Consider the following 20,510-nt stretch of genomic DNA (forward strand, 5'->3'; position numbering starts at 1 on the left):
GAAAAATGGATGAACGCAGGGAAGCCAGCAAGTTTACCGATGCTCGTGGCGCCTTCTAGAGCGGATTCAGACCTCTTGCTACAAGTTCGAAACGGCAACACAGGCGGCAACGGCGCTGCGAAATACCATTTGCAAATGGTATGACAGACCAAGAAAACGTTGAATCGCATCTGCAGCACAAAACCTTGGGGCCTTCTAACCTCATTCTTAAAGAATAAAATGAAATAGCATTTGGAAGTTGTCCCACCCCAAAGACTTCTAAACGACTCTAAATTTTCGGAAGTGGGCCTACCCCACAAAATGGAATAAGTTGGATTTGTTGTGGTAAAAATGGATTTGTGTCGATTAGTCCACTTCTTGTGTATTAGTGATGATTGATGGGTGGATATGGTGGGTTAGTGGGTAGTTAGTGGGCAAGGTGAATTAGTAGGTGCCTTAATGTGGATTGGTTGGTCGGGTTAGTATAATCCCATACGATAATCCAATATAATGTAGTCGGCAGCATTCTAGTGCTCAGATTTTAAAATTTGGCTGCGCAGATGACGTCACGACCCTCTCTACAAATGAGGAAATCTCTCTAGGCGAAAGCGAAATTTTTTTTATCATGACCTAAATGCTAGAGCATTAAAACTGGCTTAGGCTCTCTCTTTTAGAACAACATTTAGCTGTTAAGTGTACATACAGCAGCTGCTGTCACAGGATGCGAATATCAGGCACTTCAATCAGTTTGTTCTTGCATTCAAAGGAATTTCAAAGGTCATCAATGGTCAAAGGTCAACTACTCGGCGGTGCGCACACGGGGAGCGATGCTGGAAGCCAGGGCTACACAGTCATCGCCTTGTGCTAAAGAAATGTGGGGTCCGCCGTGAAACGTGGCCAAATATAACAGTGCCTGCACAAATGCAGCGCATACAGCATTCGATATCGTTAAAGCAGCGCAGGCTAAGAGATATGCTGTCTTAACACCTGTAGTCACCATCAGGTGCACGTGCCTTGCGCGCAGAATACTGCGGGCACACATTCGAGATGAGAACGGCGTGCTGTGTGCGGTACTAAGCCGATAGCTAGACAACTGAAATAGGTGCCAGGAGAGGTGTCCATCCTGACAGCGTGGCGACACGATTGCGTGATCATTTCATCAGATTTATTTTTAACTGGAAAGAAACTGGCCTCACAGAGGCTGTTAACGCCTGATCATCTTCCCATGAATCGCCTTTGCATAGTGATTATTCTTGGTTTATACTTTGGCCGACCAGCTTCGTTTTTCGTCCGGCTTTAGGGCTTCTACTTCGCACCTAGGCGCAATACGTTGTTTTTTTATGTTTGTCGAAAAAAAAGGTACGAAATTTCACGTCATCAGATGACAGCTGGGGTTCTCGTCCCTACTGCTTGCCGTTATCTCTTCCCTAGAATCTTTACTTCTCGGTATCGGAGCACTGCAGCAGGAGGCCTCAACTGCAGCATTTACAGCACCTGCTCGCACGGAAGACTCCGAAACTGTTTGACCACACGTCAGTCCTCTTGCTTCTCGGAAGTACGACCAATCGCCTCATGCACTCCAGCGGAGCGTTCGTTTCTCAGCGTTGACGAACCGCGGCTGCGGTGTACACCTCATGAGTGCCATTTTTTTTCCTGCGGGCAGTTCACTCTTTTCTGCCCCCTTCTCGTCATACAGCATGACTGCCGATGACTTGGCCGCTCTGCGTTTGCTGCTGACCGACCTGACACCAGCGGAGCTCCGCTCCCTGGAAAACGATGACTTGTCGTGGCTTCCGCTGCTGCAAAATCTACCACCGGACACCGTCCTCCGCGCCATATGCGATGCTGTGCAAGCCGTGCAGCCCATAGAGTATCGCCTGTGGTGCGTAGCGTTTCTCCGCTGCCAGTTAATACCCCTGAAGCGCGTCAAGCCGTGGCAGCTTTATCACCTGCGCATAGCTCCGACGTGGGATGACTGCTCTCCACTGATCGCACGGACGTCAGCACTTATTCAGCTTCCGGGCAGCGACGCGACGATCGCCTGGAGTGTGTGGGGTACTGCGCTCCACGGCTGCCTGCTCATCCTCAACCTGCAGTTCCCGTTCATAGGGCGTATCCCGGTGTATGTGGTGCTGTGGCCTGGACAGCCAGTGCTCGCCATCAGCTCCCAGGAATACGGCACCCAGTGCTACGTGATGCTCGCGATGAGCGTGGCGCTAAATAGCGGTTTTGTGGAGCTTCTGGACTTGATTTCCGACGACCTCAATTCGGCGTACCACGTCGCCGTGCATCTCATCGAGAGCACGTCATCAAAACCGGCTCCAGGGTACCGGACGGTCAGTGATCACAGCGATGTTACCCCGAGTTCTGTGAATGAACAAGGCGGGTTTAAATACTAAGGAAATTTATTTCTTCCCCATAATATCTGTTGGCGTTTCAAGTCCATTTCGCAGCTCTACAAATATAAATAGTACAGTAAAGAAATAAAATTTACCAAGGGCTTAACCTGCTTCTTAACCTGCTTCGAATGCGGCAGTGTTGTCTCACCGCCAGTATTGTCGCGAGGTTCATTAAGGATATCTTCCTTTATAATGGCAAGCCTACTCATTAGTATACAGTCGCCGCCGCGGTGGCTCAGCGGTTATGGTGCTCGGCCGCTGTCCCGAAAGACGCGGGTTCGATCCCGGCCGCGGCGGCTAGAATTTCTTTGGAGGAGAAATTCTAGAGGCCCGTGTACTGTGCGATGTCAGTGCACGTTAAAGAACCCCAGGTGGTCGAAATTTCCGGAGCCCTCCACTACGGCGTCTCTCATAGCCTTAGTCGCTTTGGGACGTTAAACCCCATAAACCATAAACCAACCATTAGTATACAGTCGTAAGGGAGCGCGTGCTAGGTTCACCTTTATTCGCCAAAGAATCCACGTGGTTTTGTGGATACTGTTTGCTTACTCGCCTCGCAGTCTCCTGGTCCTTGGTTCAGTGTCCCACCCCTTCGGAAGAAATTTTATTTTTCTTTGCTGGTGACCCCACCGTGCTTCTTAATGCTACTTCATCTTATGGTCACCTGAAGACGTCATGAAAAACCATGGTGACGTCACTGTAGATTTCGGGCCACTACTGCTGAACAACACCGATGCCGTCGGGTTTCGTTGCCGACGAGCCATATACATCTTTCGCAGTAAATATTAAAAGGTCAAGCAAACGTCATGGCGCCACGCACGATTACTGCCACTTGCAAGCAGATTGCAAGAAGATTGCAATACTTGCCAGCAGATTTTACAATGACATTAGAGCCCAGCTTCCTGTATTCTTCGCTGTCGGTATATTGTTCGCGTCGCGCCCCCCGTCGGCCCGCTACTTCATCCTATGAGAGCAGTCGTTCTCATCCAGCGCCGCCGAAGCCCCTGTTCACCTCGTCTTCTTCGTGTGACCAGCTTGTGACAGTGTGTGACGAGTGACAGCCAACAAGTGACTGGGCAGCGGGCGCTCAGCCCTGATTGTGTGACACGTGTTACAAAGCAGGTTACGCCAGGTATGGATAGTAGCTGGGTGCGCTTGAGCGTAGTAGTACTTTGTAGGCAGCTCCCTTAAAATGGCTGCCAAATCGCGAGGGTCGAATCTAATTAAGCTGTGTGTGCTACATCTACACAGCCGACGCGCCAACGCATCGAGCAGATACACGTGCTCGCAACACTACGCGGAAGCCGGAAACCAGAGACCGAAAACTTCTTGCGGGCCGAACACACCATCACCATTCGTCATCAACGCGTTATTTATATCGTCATCAATTCGAGAAGAGCCTCACTATGATGACTGACTCCAGTACTGGGGTACGCGCCTGTCATTTTTAGCTCCCATGCTCGGTAAATTATAGCAAAAATCGTCCGGAAAGAGCGGCGAACCTGACTGCGAACATGAGGGCGACTTTATCCGAAACATTCGGAGACATTCCATTTGAATGATGTCCAGCAGAGAAAACTTCAGCCCCTACGGGGCTTCGAATTAGAGACCAGTTTCGTTTTTCGATGCCTTAGACCGCTCGGCCATCGCCCCTTTTTTTTTTCTTCATTGTTCGGCCATCGTCGCAGCCTCGCGCGCTGCGTATTCTAACTGGTAGCATCCCACTCTTTGCGTTCAATAAAGTCGGTTCTGTAATATTTCCACCGTTTTGTTCTGCGGCGCAATTGTTGGCGAAAGCAACTAAAGGGCGTGCGTGCTTCACGCAGTGAAAGGCGAAGTTATCTACGCAGGACGAGAGTTGAACGTGCTCGCAGTACGAAAAAAAAACGGCGATTGTGAATCTCGGTAATACCAATGGGCGGTGCAGTTTAGTGCGGATATTGCTTGTCGGCAGGTGCGTTATGTTGGATTTGGTCCCCGATTGCAAGCATGACGCAGACAGACGTAAACGGCTCAAGTCAGTATCCAGGAGCGCCATTTTCAGGCAGCCATCTTCCCATTCGGAAACACTCCTCCTCGTGTGTCTTTCCTAGGGATAGATATCGTGGTAGAGCTCGCCCACACATATAATAAACTTTGTCCAATGTATTGAGGGGACACCCTCCAATGTGGAGTAGTTTTCAATCAAACAGTAATTCCTCACTAGTAATCACTAGCTCTCAGCTGTTGATCATATCCACCATCCCCCTCGCTGAACCATCTCCCAGCCTTCCTCCTTAGCTTCGTTTATAGAGCAACTGTTCCGGTTAGTCAGTGGCCCCGGTTTGATCCCTGGACCAGTGAGACTGTTGCTTTAACTGCGAAGCTTTTCAGAAATCAGCGTTCCTGTCCTTCTTTCTTTCCTAATCAAATCTTCGTGTACTGGCTAAAATAGCGCTGTAATAGTTTTTCAATGGGTCTTCGGCGGACAACCGTTATCAACACCCGCACACTGTCACGCGGCTTGTATTCCGTGTGCCGCCGGCGTAGATAGTGGCATAGAGGATCAGTGTGCTGCTGGTTTTAAGTGCGCAGACTGTCGAGCCAATGGGGCAGACAGTGACGCCGAGGTTGTCTTCTTCGGTGACGTTGGGCAGCGTTGCAAGTTATTTTGTACTTTCCTGGCGAGTACTAGCTTGAAGGCGTCTTTGGGTTTTTCCCCTTCAAGGCGGCGTTGCACCCACAGCCGCGTTAGGCAGGATAATTCTCGATTGTTTTCACAGCGTCAACGTGCGTGCTTGTTTGTGATTGAACCGTTTAAGAACCCCGTAAGACGACAGTAGGTGTGGTAGGCAGTGGTTCCTCTGATTGCTTGTGAGGATGTATCGCAATATTATTTGCATGCCTTCGGCGACTGATGCAGTTCTATTGTCGCCAGTGACCTGCTGGACTCCATGTCAGCTGATGTTCCTTTCAGCAGAACCTTTGCCTCTGCGTAAGGGGGCTTGTGATCGGTTGAAACAACTGCCTGCTTATTACAGAACGCTGACAGTGGGAACCAGCCGAGTAGATTCATGCAGACTGGCTGCTGCAGAGCTCATTTTGTACCTTTTTGCCGAGCGCACCTAAGCACCTGTGACTGTGGGCTTCTTCGAAGCTTTTTGAAGCTGTCGACTTAGGATATTCCTATCTGAGCGGGACATCTGCCTTTGTCAGCTGCGTAAGACGCTCGGCGATGATAGTAGAAGAGTTGCTAACAGGGCGTTTATGTAGGCGCACGGTGACCAGAAATCTGAGAAGAGCTTTCTTGTCGGCAGACTCGCACACTGCGGACACTGCGCGACAGCGATAATATTGTACGCACAAGGGCAAACTCCGTCATGTCCACAGGTCATTTGCGTCATTTCCACAATAGGCAGAAAAAAAGACTAAAAATTCAAGGGGTGCATTTTGTTGACCTAAAGTGCGGTGAGGCGAATTCCTTAAGCGCGGTGTTGCTGCTTGTGTCACTGATGTGTTGTTAAGATGTTAAGCTTCGCCTCTAAGAGTAAAATGCGACAGCGTCTTGCAAAGCTGCCAGAGAGTCCACAGAACGCCATCGCCCGTTCGGCTCTACGCCTTGCTCGCCGGTAAATTGGTTTTTGAGGAAAGGAAATGTATCTGTCTCGCATACATCGGTGGACACCTAAACCTCGCCGTAACGGGAAGGGAGGAAGATGGGAGTAAACAGAGAGAGAAAGAAACTTTACTTCAACAGGAATTCGGGGCCCGCCCAAGGGTCCCCGCACGACCCCACTGCACTCAAGTGTTTATGTTCCTAAGGTCCACTACACTGGCAGCACGGCCGGTGGCGATGGTCTGCACGGCCGGGTCCTCCGAGCGCAGCAGGGTCTCCCAGTCCTCCAAGGTATTGAGGTTCTCTAGGTCCCGCGGGGGAGGGTCCGCCGGACAGAGGGAAAGGTTGTGGAGGGAAGAAGAGAAGGGTTCTGGGCATAGGGCGCAGGCAGGAGTAGGGAAGGAGGGATGATAGTGGGTTAGTATTCATTAGACGCGCCTTTGTTCAATCCAAACCATCGAGCTGGCATGGCGCAGGATTGGTGCGATGTGGGGAGAGGCTCAGGCAATAAAAACAAAAAAAAGAAACTGGCATGGCGCAGTGGTTAGCACGCTCGTCTCGCACTCCGGAGGCCGGGGTTCGATTCCCGAACTCGACCAATTTCCTACTCGGTTTTATTTATTTATCTGGTCTGATTAGAAAGGTTAGTTAGGCTATTTGTGTGATTAAGCAATTAACTAACCTCAGTCCCACTTACTTGGAGCATCACTATACATCCCTTTAATTGGTTGCATGGTTACAATTGGCCCGTTTGAAATTCACGCACTCTGACGTCCCGACCGTTTCGACCCATTGAAAAGCGTGACATTTCTGTCGACAACTCCTGCTTACAACGATGAGGCATTAAAGGCTTCCGCCTTAAAAGAAAATTCCCAACCCACACCGCCAGAGTGTAGCAGGATACAAGTGAATAACACAGAGGCAGATACCCCTCCAAGGAGGTCCTCCATCCTGCGGCGCCGACCAATCGTCGCAACGTCGCAGCTAATCCGACTGATGCCCGTTTCACATGGTGCGATTCTTGCCACAGCGCACTGCGATTTCAGCCGCACTGCGACAGAAAGGCACGCCGCTCCCGTCGCAAAGCGGCTGCGGCAGGCTTCCAACCAGTTGGTCGCACGCCGCACAGTCGCAGCGATCGTTGCGAACGACGCGGCCGTCAGCCAATAGAATTCAAAAGTGTGACATCACAGGAAACGACGTAGCGGAAGACGTCGAAACTGCACCAGAGGTATTTTCACTTTGTTTGGAAGCGCTCGGGCGAGGAAGAAAAAACTTTTTTTTTTCCTCCACGCGCTCGGGTCTGTTGATTTCTCAACATGTCACGTGCATTATTTAACGAGCTGCTCATCGTAGTTGCGTACAAAAGCAAAAACTTAAGAATACCTTATTTGCATAAAGTACTTGATATTTTAATAACAGCACATTACTTCAATAAAAAATGAAACTTTAAGCGTGTTCTACGTTTCTTATTGGAAAATTATGCGTGGGCCGCTCGTGCCGCACCAACAGAAATCGCAGGCGCCGCAAGCATGTGAAAGGGCTGTCGCGACTGGCGCCGCTGCGACACTGCGACTGGACCGAAGTTTTTCGTTCGCGTCGCATCATGTGAAACGGCCATAAGTCGTAGTTAACTACCTTGCTCCTGCAAGCCCCTACGACGTCACACAAGCATTTCCAAGTGCTTAATAGTGGGGTCATAGCAATCAGTCTATGCCACCTGGTGGAGAACCTACTTAAAGTGTGTTTGATGCTGCGTTCTTGAATCCTACCTGACTATTAAAATGGTCTATAAGTTGCAGCCTTTTTGGTAGCAAAGCCGCACTTATCTGGTTGGAAGTAAGCCCGGAGGACTTAATTTTCCCGAGAGCTGCGTCATTATGTTCATAATCGGCATAACTGCGTCCACTGCAGGACAGCAACCTCTCCCGCTGACCTTCTATTAACCCTGACCTGAAGGGGGCGCCAGCTACACCCCTTGTCCCTGCGAACACCAAAACACCATTCACATCCTGCCGCCACCTGCGACGTTTACCCCAAGTCTAAGCTGACCTCCAAGAATGCGGGCAAAGATGTAAACGTCATAATTACATTTAGGTCCATACGTTGTACAACTCCACCAAAGCTCCGGGAACTGGAGACGAAGAATACAATGGAAATGTAGAACTGGCAGACGACTAGAAGGCGCGAGCCGTAAACATGCACTCATTGAGGAAGGAAAGCTAAAGAGACGATACGCGCGGCGCCCGTGCGGACGGTTTGTTTACAAAAGTAAGCGATTGGTATGGGGGGGGGGGGGGGGGGGGGCAGAGTATGAATGAATACAGAATGCACGCATTCCGCGGTGCAGTTTTAAGCCAAAGTGTTGCGCCTTCGTCACTCCTTGGGCCTGTGTATTACACTGACAATTGCAGATATATTGTTCTGCTCGTGGTGAAACGCATTGCATGCCGTATTTCAAATACTGAAAGGGCTTTTCAGAGGAGTGAGGTCTGCAGTTCCATTCGCCTTCGTGTCATGTGGACTGCAGGCGATAACTTGTGATAATGCGGACATAAGGGACGAAAACCGCCTGCCGACGTTAGAGCAGTGTTTATTATGCGAAGCATACTACTTTAGCTACCACTTCAGCCCTTCACCGTGGTTGTGCGCCTCCAAATCACGTGATACATGACGTCACACCACGTTACACGATGACGTCACGACAGTGGAGAAACGGGGGCCCACCTCGCGCCGTCGCTGTGGTTGTGCGCCTCCAAATTACGCGACACGATGATGCTTCACATTCTCCAGGCTTAACCAAGTTAAGCCTCAGCCATTTTTTTTTTTTCATTTTGTACGCCAACTGCAAAGCGTTACCATTTGAGGACGTGAAACTTTTTTTATGCAAGTACTGGCGATGTATTGACTACCTGTCTTGTGTTCTATCTGTTCATATTTCCCGATTTTCTTGTATTAAGGAACAGTTATTTTTCTATCAAGCCTTTGTGTATCATGTTGATTTTGGTTTGGGTCTAGACTTTACGTGCTCCTTTTTTATTTTGCCCTGGTATAAACAGTTTCCTTCACACTCTTTCTTCTTATCAAATACTGCATGCTAAATAGCCACTTGTTCCAAAACAGAAGACAAGCGCGCCCGATAGAAAGAGCCCCTGTTGATTGATGAATCTATACCTGCCTGTATTATATGTACCTTATTCTGTGCAACCTATACTGAAATAATTTCGATACGATGAAATTCGCAGAAGGGATTAAACGAGACATTCTGTCCACCTCCGGCCACAGCCAAATGTGGGTAACGCGCAAGCGATTCGAAATTCGCGCCAGTAAAACCGTAACAGCAAGTGCGGGCCTGTTGCTCTCGCCAACCGCAAGATGCTCTAGAATCGACTGGGCCACTGAGGTCTATGGGGTGTCCCCTCGTGTTCATTCATTCTGCATGATGCACGTTTCGGCGATATCGAGCTCGATAGTGCCGCTGTCACGTTTTTCGACGCCTCATCGAGTAATATGACGCCGCACTTAACATGCTGCCGATAACAGTCACCCACGTTCCGTATCAGTCTTACCTCTGAATCTTTTGCGTGGCTCTCTTGAAAAAAAAGAGGGCTGCGTGACACCTTTTTGCTGTAGGTTGGCGCAACTGCGGTGGTCTGTGAAGGTCAAAGGCGGCCGGAATGCAGGGTTTTCCGCAGTAGCGTGTTTGGCGTCGGTATCTATATTTCTCTTTTGCGTCTGCAACACGTATTAATCCACCACGGACTTCAGATATTGCTATTTTGAAAACAGTGGTTCACGTATACGCGAGTAAATATGCTAGTTCCGCCGGACAAGACAGGTTTGCCGCTTGATACCTGTCAATGGCTTCATTACAAATGTAGGTCGGAATGGCGTAGTCTTGAACCCTAGAAGCCGTCTAGCTTGATGAAGCTCATTTTCTCTCGCTTCTATGCCAAGGATATTTTGAGCACTTAATAGGTAGCTTTTTAACAAAGTAGCATTTTTCACTGTACCTCGATTTCTTCCGTCGACTTCGATCTGTCAGTATTCACTCTTAGGTTCAATCGAAGAGATGTAATTAAAGTACCAAATGCGATCTATGGCGTCGTCTGTGCGTGGGAGACAGTAGACGTCCTTCTTTGTTACGCTGTTTGAATGGCTGTTAAACAAGCACGGCAGAAGTGTTGGGGGCTGTGGTTGTTTTTGACATGGGCCACTGTCGATGCCCGAAGGATTCTTTTACGGCTGCCGATGTCTTTGCACAACATTTCATTGTCTTGGTCTTTATTGGTCTTAAGTTGTCATTTCGAGAACGAGTAGGGACTTTAACAGGCAGTTCCTGCGGATGCTTCTAATTTGGTACCATGCCTGAAGATTCGTCTCTGCCACTGTCCTGACGACGAAAAGAAAACAACACTTTTAGCGTCATAAGAAAGGGTTAAAATCTTATTTGTAATTACGTATAATAGGATTAAGTAGTAGTAGTAAAAGACTTTTAATCGACCATAATTTACAGGCCGAGCATTTCGACCGCCTGGGCGACCAGAAGCCGCTGTTCTTCTTCCCCTTCAGCGCCAAGCCAGTCGAGCCAGGTGGTAATGGATAGAGAGGGTGGGGGGAAGGAACCCGACTGCTGAGCAGCCGGGCAATAGAAGAGGCAATGGGCCAGGTCCGCATAGATACAGGGGCAGTTGGGACAGGAAGGGTCCGATCGATAGCGATAGAGGAAGAGGCGGGACGGGGTGATAACTGCATTCATCTGAATGTGCCGAAGAAGGCGAGACTCCGGCACCGTGAGTGATGGATGAGGGGGAGGGTAAAGGCGTTTGTCGAGGCGGAGCTCAAGGTAGACCTCTTTTATGGTGCGGCGAAGGGTGAGTCTCCCACCGTCCTCCGAGGGCTTGGGCCAGGGGATCAACGGTGCCCGGAAAAGTGTGTCGCGGGCGAGCTGATGGGCCAGCTCATTGCCGTCAATCCCTGAATGCCCAGGGACCCAACGGAGAAAAACTGACAAAAATAGGCTTTGCAGCATGGTTTCTTTGCGTTGCTCACAACAGGCCTGAACGGGCTACGCGTTCCGACTGTCACCAGATTCATACAGAAGAACTGCTGAGACTCTGTTGCGGTGTTGGTATTCTTGTAATTTGTATCCAGAGCATTCGCCAGTCCGTTTTAAAAAGATGCGCTGCGAATTGCGAAGTCAGCTCTCCTGTCAAAGACCTGTGTGGCCCTTGACGATACCGCATATGTTGTCGGCAGCTTACACACCTAGTGAAACCATCATGTTTCAAACAGAGATTTGAGTGCGTTAAATAAACCTTGAAAAGTGAGGAAAAAAACTTTTATTTCCGTTTTTCTCACTGGCCAGGCAAAGGAAAAAACGCCGAAATGTCCAAATGTCCAAACGCTTTCAACAAATCTTTCCTTCCCATCGCCATAGAAGAATGGAACAATCTTCCTGAAACCGTTGTCATCGAAACTAATCCCACCAGATTTAGGCAGCTAATAAAAGACCACTTGAACCAACTATAGCTACTTCCCTCGCGATGCTCTGCCTGCAATTTGAACTGCTTGTGTCATTGCGAACCCCCCTCCCCCCCCCCCCCCCACCAAAGGTGTTTTCCCACTTATTTAATTTCCGTACATTTTAATGTTTAATTTTATATACTACTGCTTTGCCTTATATATTCTGTACTACTTGAATTACCTGACGCTAATTTCACGTCAAACTTGTTATTCTTGTTATTTTTGTTGTGCTTTTTTATGTTTACATGCCTTTGTATGACCGTTTCACACAACTCTCTTCCCCGCCCCCTTATGTAATGTCCCAGACAGGATCTTTAAGGGTTCAATAAATGATGATGATGATGATGATGATGATGTTTTTTTATTGCACAGTAATATTTCATGACTAACTTATAGTGTGACCTAAATGAGCCATTTGGGAGTCTGCTTAGCATCTGGAGGAGTCCACATGCGGATAACGGTCTTTGTCGCAACTGCCAACGTCAGTCGCATGTTGGCTGTTCCGAATTCTTCCGTCGTCGGCGTCATGTGAAAGAAACTGGTCGCAGTTTTATATTTTACATGCGAAGATGTGCAACAGGCTTACGGGAGAGCGCATACAAAAACTTGATTACTTCTACGTGGGATACAAACTGAACGTGGGAAATAGTGCACAAAATCATTGCCTTCACACGGTTCAGACTGATGTAGTTTTTTCGTCATTTGTACTGTACGCAGTATGTCACCATCTTTTCCTGAAAAAGCTGCGCAATATATCTTAGTACAAAAGATATAACTCTACTTATTTCTGAATTGCGAAATAAATGTGAGTAATATAAACACGATGGGTTCTCGTTTTTTTTTCGAAGTTGGGTATTTTTCTGAAAATACGCACAACGAAAAATATTTTTCTTTCGCCCTTTCAAAATTTCATGAAGGTTTACATTTCTAGTTTGGAACTGCTGTAACGCTCACGTGCTGGAACGTTCTTAAAGTGCGTGCAGGGCGGCGTGTTGTGGCTGATTTAGACGGGCGTGCTCTCGACGGTGCCGCGCGAACTACATGCCTAAGATCACATTGAGCGAACACTACCGTGAAGCAGCGAACGACCTCGATTAGGCGTTGATTTAGCAGCATACTTGCGGCGCACCATCCCGTCGGTGTGAAACACGACCTCCAACTGTCTGAATAGGTGAGCCATCTACGGCATCGCCGCATTCTTGAGTCGCGCAAAACGTCTACCCCGATGTCCTCAAAGGCACTGACTTTGTAGCCGTCAAAGCCACGACTCTCATTTCACTGGTTCTCGTCCTCGCAATGCAAGCTAGTCTCAAGGTGCGCATCAGATCTTCGTCGTGAGTGCGAACCGTGGTTGGCGAGTTCTGCTGTGTTTCCGCCTAGTGTTGTTCTTGGTTGTGCTGGTACTCTTTCTTGTGGAGTTAATTTAAGCGCACTGCGTCGTCGTGGGCAGAACATATTTTTTCATCGCTGATACCATGCGCTCATGCATCGCCAAGCTTGGCTTAAATGAGTTCACGTATTAGCAGCGATCGTACTAAAACTACAAACACTGCATAAATACAAGATTACTGAGATGTGGCAAAGAAAATAAAAAAAAGAAAAATTACAAGATACTAAAGGGGGTCTGAAAGGGTGTACGATACAGTTGCGGTATGCTGGGGTTGTTGAAGTACGCCGATACACATATATTGCCCAGAAAGAATTTTTTTTAATGCGCTTTTTAGGAGCTCAGCTATCTGTAGTCAGAATTAGAATTTCGACGTCCTCGCACCTTTCCCTCTCCTCTCGTCACTTTTAGCACGCTAGAAGGTGGGCGCTCCTCCGCCGGCCCCACCTCAGAGGGCGGAGCTTCCTGACCCGCCGGAGCTACGCTGCTTATTGGCCGCGGCCATGCTGGCTTGATGACGTCAAAAAGAATCTAACCAATAGCCACCTCTCAACTTGTATACGCAGGTGCGAGCGCGAGCATGAAACAGTCACCGGAAAGAGCTCGAAAACTTTCACATGTGACTGTGGGCTCTCTGATGCGTCCACAAGTCTATTATTTTGCTCAGGTGTTCATGAAAACTCAACGCAGTGATTGAGCTAGTTGGTGTGCTCTCCTCGGGAGGTGTTTCAGAGACCCTTCAGAGGACATCCCCGGGCTACAATCTCGCATGGCTACCAAACTTGTAGCCATGCGAGATTTCTTTCCGATGTAAATCAATTTCAACGTTTGCCGTTTCCGTGCCCAGAGTTCTGATAATATGTACGAATAAAAGTACATTTGCTAGGTCACAAACATTACTGGCACTTTACTACCCGTTATCCGCTTCATTAACAAAATTTGAGGCGTGTAGTAGGTCGTCTGGGCATATTATAAAAGCATTGTTTTCGTTCGCTGCTTCCGCGATTCAATGTGCCTATAAGGGCTATTCGAAAGGGACGGGAACGGTTTGCACTTTTCCCGGTTCTTGAAATAGTTCCACTCGGTATACTGAAAAATAGCGGTCGATTTGCGTAGTTAGTCCAAATGCGAATTAGGTGCACTATCACTTCGGTTTTCACTTCGTTATCTGCTATTCAGATAGCGATAATGGGTTAGGGCCCATATATATATATGGAATTAATCCTTCTCTAATCTACATTCATAGATCCCTGAGAGTCCTGGGCTGGACAAAATTTGTTTTTTTTAATAGTTACATGCACTAGGAAGGTTGCTTCGACTGCATGCTTTTCGAAAGCGCATGCATTTTGGCACGATGTAGCCTGATTTTCTCAAGCCACATCCCCGAGGATAATCGCGTTTTTGAAATTCTACAAACTTATATTGCTATTGGTGGAGGTTGCTGCGTTCACCGTTCCCCATCACCGTGGACCTTCGCAGTCGCACCATCCCGATGTCCAAGACCAGTCAACAGCCCGCCCCCCCGCCGCAGCCCGTCATCTGCTCCGGTGCCGTCCGGCAGCGCGAGCCCGCTGTTTTCAGCGGCCACAGCGACCAGGATGTGGAAGATTGGCTGGAATCATACGAACGGGTGAGCCGCCATAACAATTGGCATGACAGCGTCAAACTGACCAACGTTATATTCTACCTGAGCGACGTAGCGAACCTGTGGTTTCGAAACCACGAGGCCGACATTCCCACCTGGGCCGTTTTCAAGAGCACCCTTGCGGAGGTTTTCGGCCGTCCCGCCGTGCGGGAACTGCGCGCTGAACAAAGCCTGCGTATCCGAGCTCAGCACAAGGACGAGAGTTTCACGAGCTACATTGAAAATGTAGTTGACCTATGCAAGCGTGTTTATCCGGCTATGTCTGAAGCTGACAAGATTAAGCACGTCCTGAAAGGCATCGACGACGACGCTTTTCAGATGTTGTTGGCGAAGAGCCCCACCACCGTCGCCTCGGTTTATACACTATGCCAAAGTTTTGACGAGTTGCGCAAGCAACGTCTTTGCGCTCGTCGCCCTCCCCTGCCTGCCGACTCCATCTCCGGCCTGGGCATCAACCACGACTTGCTAGCCACAATCAAAGACTTAGTGCGGGAAGAGGTCGCCCGGCAGCTATCGCTCATCTCTAACCCCACCCGTCACTGCCCGTCCTCAGTCCTGAGATCCGGAATGCCATCACGCAGGAGGTCGCCGATGCACTTCCTAGTCTTTGGCAACCGGCACCTTTGGCTCCCCAGGCTGGTCTACTCCCGATCCAGCCCACCCCAGTTGCCGCCCCGTTAAGCTACGACCCTCCAGTAAGCGTGCCGCCTGCGCCCGCACCCGTGCCTCTCACGTATGCCGAGGCTGTCAGAAGACCACCGCGGCCGCAGGCCTATGCCTATGTTCCTGCTGCGGTGCCTGCGCCTGTTGTTTCCCGACAGCGTTTCGCGCCCGCTGCCTACAATCCTTGGCGCACGGCTGACAACCGACCGATCTGCTACGCCTGCGGTTTTCCAGGCCACGTCGCTCGCCTATGTCGACGTACTCTGCCTGCTCCTCTCCAACCCCTGCCGGACTACCCCGATAGGGATCGCATATTTCGCCCACCTTTCGAACCACCGCATCAGGGGACCTCACCTGACCGCGCGCTTGGTCGCCCGCCCTACGTTTCCCACCGCTCGCCCTCCCCTCGCCGCCGCTCCTTGTCGCCCATGAGGCGTCGCCCCGTCCACGCCGATTCAGAAAACTAGCAGCCGCAGTTCCTGGGGCACGAACTGCGCTATCATCGCCCTGCTTAAGTCCTCGCCTTTCACCGCCGAATCTTCTTGACGTGTTTGTAAACGGCGTCAAGACACTTGCGCTTGTGGACACTGGGGCCTCCGTTTCTGTCATTAACGAAAACTTCTGCCGTTCGCTTCGAAAAGTTACCACCCCATCTTCTGGACTCTCCCTCCGTGCAGCTAGCGCCGAGCCCGTTCATCCGTCTGCCGCTTGCACAGCACGCGTCGTCATCGCCGACGTTTTATATGTTGTCGAATTTTTAGTTCTCCGTGCAAGCTCCCATGACGTCATCCTTGGCTGGGATTTTCTATCCCGCCACAGCGCCGTCATTGACTGCGCCCGTGCGCATGTCGTCTTTTCTACGCTCTGTGATGCGCCCTTCGACGAGCCTTCGATTCGCCGTGATGCTGAGTTTGTTGTCGCCGAGACACTCACATTCCCCCTGACAGTGCTGTGCTTGTCTCTGTTTGCGCCGCCTCTGTTTCTTACGCCACCGTTCTCCTCACGCCTTCTCCCATCCTTGCTTCTCGCCGACGCCTCTCTGTTCCCTTCGCCGTCATCGACATTCAACACGGTACTGCCGCCATCCTCGTCTCTAACACCTCCTTCTCTGCGTTCTCCCTGCTCTGTGGCGAGTGCCTTGGCCATTTTGAAACCGCTTACTTGATCACTTCCTTAAACACCGATGTGACCTCCTCCAGTCCCGACATCGCTGCCCTCACCCCACGTGGCCCTACTCCCGATCACCCACTGCCTTCGGACATTTTCGACCGCTCTATTGACCCCGCCCTTGGCACAGCTCAACACGCGCAGCTGCTTGCCCTGCTCAACCAGTTTCGCTCATCGTTTCACCACCAGTCCTCTTCTTTGGGCCGTGCGACCACTGTCGAGCACCACATTGAAACCGGTACCCATACTCCTCTCCGCCAGCGCACCTACCGTGTGTCACTTCCCGAGCGCCGCCTCATCGCTGAGCAAGTGGACGACATGCTACAACGCGGCATTATTCAGCCATCTGCCAGTTCTTGGTCATCCCCAGTGGTCCTGGTGAAGAAGAGGGATGGCTCGATACACTGTAAACACAAATAAGCCCAAATAGGAATATAAATGGCTAGTGTCCGCTTTTAAACTCCTTATTGAAAATTGCGCAATCGACTTTAAGTAGTAAAAAAGAGGAAATCCTCCTTTTTTACTGCCGTCGCGAAATCGAGGAGTAAAATAAAGCATTTACATGATTTTACTACTTTTCCAAGAAGGAGTATGTCGGCTTCAATACTCCTTCGGGCCCTTTATGCACTCCTTAGTGTCTGCCCGCCGCCTAGTGGCAGCTGCCGGTTCGCTGCACTTGCAGGTGACGACGCCGGCTCTGTCGTCGCTGCCTGCTCGCCTGTGCTTTTGCTGCTTCACGCACGTTTGTCATGTTACAAGACACCGGATCGCCGCAACCTCGCGCACCAATGTGCGCCACAGACAGTGCCTGTGAAGCCCCCAGTGTATTCGGAGAACGCTTGGTGTTGCATCGCCTGCGACGACAGTCTGCGAGAGGCTTAGCCAGCCGAGCTCCGCCGAGCCAACATGGCGGTGTGTGACGCGTCGACCTCCCCGATGCCGCCAGTTTGCCACCCGCTCCTTTGCGCGCTCTGGTCGTGACGTAAGACTGGACATCATCGACCTTAGCAGCAACGTGCTGCAATGAACGTCTCGCTCAAGCCAGCAATATGTGCAGAAGCAGCGGCTAGTCATTCATTGTCTACGCAGCATACAAGTGTTGGCTGCTGCCGTTTCGCCGCGCCGACATGGCGGTGTGTGGGTGACGCACCAGTTTTCTCGACATCGTCGGCCCCTCGTTCTTTCGCTGTATTGCAAGAATACTAAAGACCGGATTATCATCGTCGTGTGTTCTGGTAAGCAGTATTAAGCTCTCCTTTGATGCCATAGACGCGCATGCACTTAACGCCGCTCCCTTTTCAGTGTGCGTAGACTTGCTGTGAACCACGGGTGCGCCGAGATGAAAGGCTTAACGAGAACAGCAAAACAGCAAAGGCTTCATTGTGGTCCGGTGGAGCCAACTCACACAGCAGGCATGAAGTAAGTATCGGAGAAATTTGTTGTTGCATGCGGCTGAAAAAAAGAGTGTGGCACTGCAGTCGTGGCTGTTACGCTAACATGTACAGCTGGAAGTACGGTCAGTTCTTCTAGGGACCAAATTTTCTTCATGCGTTCACGCCCCATGAATATGGAAAAGCTGTACAGGCAATGACAGGTGAAAATGCACAGCCTTGGGGTCTCTGAATTTTTGTCACGTTATTACGAACAGTGCTGAGAACCGTGCCCTAATCGGTTGCTTCCTTTCCTGTGTTTTAAGAGGGCCTTGTTATGCAAACAATGCAAGCGATTTCATTCTTTTCAGTCATAGCACAGGACATGGCGACGCCTTAGCGCTCACGGAGATTAGCTAAACTGTTACATTTTCCGAGTTGGTGGCATCTTAACGTTGCAGCGATTTTCGGCAGCGGACATGAGGTTTCAACCATACTGAACGCTGCCTTTTCTGGATGGTTAGGCGTCTAGTTCCAAAATGTGGTATCTTGTAAGCTCTTTGCATTTGAAAAATGTTAAAAGAAGTTTCCACTTCGCGTGCAGTTTCCGAACACATTCCATTATGTGAAACTCGTGGAGGCAAGCGTTCCGGTCAGACTGCTGATCCCAGGAAGGCAGCGAAAGAAAAAGAATAAAGCATACGCCAGTGTACGAGATCCCCTGCTCGTGCTGGACGTAGTACATTGGCGAAAGCAAGCATTTCCCAGAAAAACTGAAGCAGCACAAAGCGGATGCCAAAGAAATGAACAAGGAAGGAAGCGCGGGTTGACAAGACTGACTTCGAGGGAACTATCCTTGCATCAACTGTCTACGATCAGTGACCCGGCGGATGACTAACCGAAGGCTTAAAAAAGGCAAGCTGTGACTCACTCGCAGTCACACCTGCTGAAAGAACCAAGAAGATTCCCAAACATGTTTTTTTTTTTGGTTGGCGTTCTTTCCCGAAAGTATATTCCTTTCCCAGCCATAGACCTGTGTAGAATGTTTTCTTTTGAACCCTGGCCACGAATGTGAGGGCAAAGCTTAACAGAAGACAGCTGGCGGCGGGAGGGTGGGTCTGGTGGTAGCTTTCTATTCCTAACAATGCCTGCTATGTCAGTCACCCTTGCCCTGCCTTTGGCCTATACGCAGAATGAGGACGTCCTGAAAATGCGTAGCTGCGGGCTCTACCATCAAGGAAATTGCATGTAAGCTTCCGCTGCGTGTATGCAAAGCGCTGTCTTTTGTTTGCATGTCTTGATTTCAGTAATTGGTTCTGATATGGTGCCTGAAAAGCATGAGGAACCTCTGACAAGTAAAAAAAATTATATCTCGAGGCCTCTTTCGGTGCAGGAACGCAGCCAAAGGCAGCGCGAATGCGCAAGTGCCTCAGTAAGACCATTTTATTTTTTTTCAGTTTTATGCTTTGCGGAAAAAATGTTCCCTATCGATGCTGCTTCCCATTCGCCGTATTGCCTTAACGTTTACGAAAGCGGCTCTCTGGAATTTGTGATTCCCTGAAAACCGCGTTTAGCCGCTGTCATCCGACAGGGTACAGGTATGTATTAGCTAGTTGATTACCTACTATGTTCTGCTAGCTAATCTTTTGTCATGAAAAACGTTTAAACTTCAATTATACCTATTTTATTGAAAAGTGCACTCTGAACGGCTTTGGGACGTTGACTTCTACACTTGAAGCACGTCATACTTCAAGCTTAGAGGTGCAATTCCTCTGATGCATTTGTTTTTCTAATCTTTCTTTCAGAAGGAGCCTGTATGTTGACAGCGAAGCATTTCAAGGTTCCCTCCTTGCTTTCAAGTGTGGCATCTCTATTTTCATTCCTTTGGGTATTTAAATTATGTACCCAAAGACAGCGTGGGTTAAGGCACTCTTCTTTTCTACAGGGGCCAAGACGTTGGTTCTCTGTAACCGTCGAAAGCAAGCTGCCGAACACGTCTCAAATGCTTTGTACCCAATAAAATATTGTTTGAAATAAATCACTGTAAGTTCATCGACGCATTTATCCTGGACTATCAAGCTCTAAAATGAGCCTTCCATACGAATACTTTATTTCAAATCGGCTTCCGCATCAAGTGAAGTAATATACTCGTCTGGGAATCATAAATGTAACCCTATAGTAAGAAAAATTTCTCCAAAAATTTCCTGTCAAAACTACTTAAAAGGAACAGGCACGTACTCCTGAAATGTACTATAAAAGTAGCTGCAAAGGAGTATATAATACTCCTATTAATTGCCATGCTAACTCCTTTGTGATCACAACTTTACTCCTAAATAAACTCCCGTCTGCAGAGCGGTAACACTTTACTCCTTCTAGCACTCCGAAAGTACCCCTTCAAGCAGAGGAGTAGACGATATACTCCTATTATGAGGAGTATAAAAACCCCTTTTCGGGAGTGCGCTACGCGATGAGCTATTTACTCCTATCCGGGTGTTTTTCGGTTTGCAGTGTACGCTTTTGCGTGGACTATCGCCGGCTCAACAAAATTACGCGCAAAGACGTCTACCCGCTACCCCGTATTGACGACGCCCTAGACTGCTTGCAAGGCGCCGAATTCTTCTCCTCTCTGGATCTCCGTTCCGGCTATTGGCAAGTCCTGATGTCTGAGTCCGACAGTCCTAAAACGGCATTCGTTACCCCTGACGGCCTATATGAATTCACTGTAATGCCATTCGGGCTGTGTAACGCTCCCGCCACGTTCGAACGAATGATGGACAAT

General features: G+C 49.4%; 1 long non-coding RNA gene across 1 annotated transcript; it reads left to right on the plus strand.

Annotated features, from left to right (window-relative positions):
- Positions 1–17,507: 17,507 nt before the first annotated feature.
- On the plus strand, positions 17,508–19,720 carry LOC149362190 (uncharacterized). The gene is made up of 3 exons (XR_016288485.1): positions 17,508–17,596; positions 17,664–17,780; positions 19,537–19,720. It is a non-coding gene; the product is annotated as an uncharacterized LOC149362190 (long non-coding RNA).
- Positions 19,721–20,510: the final 790 nt, after the last annotated feature.

This window comes from Amblyomma mixtum, chromosome 2 (assembly GCF_055824585.1).
Source record: "Amblyomma mixtum isolate Tamu chromosome 2, ASM5582458v1, whole genome shotgun sequence".
NCBI lineage: Eukaryota > Metazoa > Arthropoda > Arachnida > Ixodida > Ixodidae > Amblyomma > Amblyomma mixtum.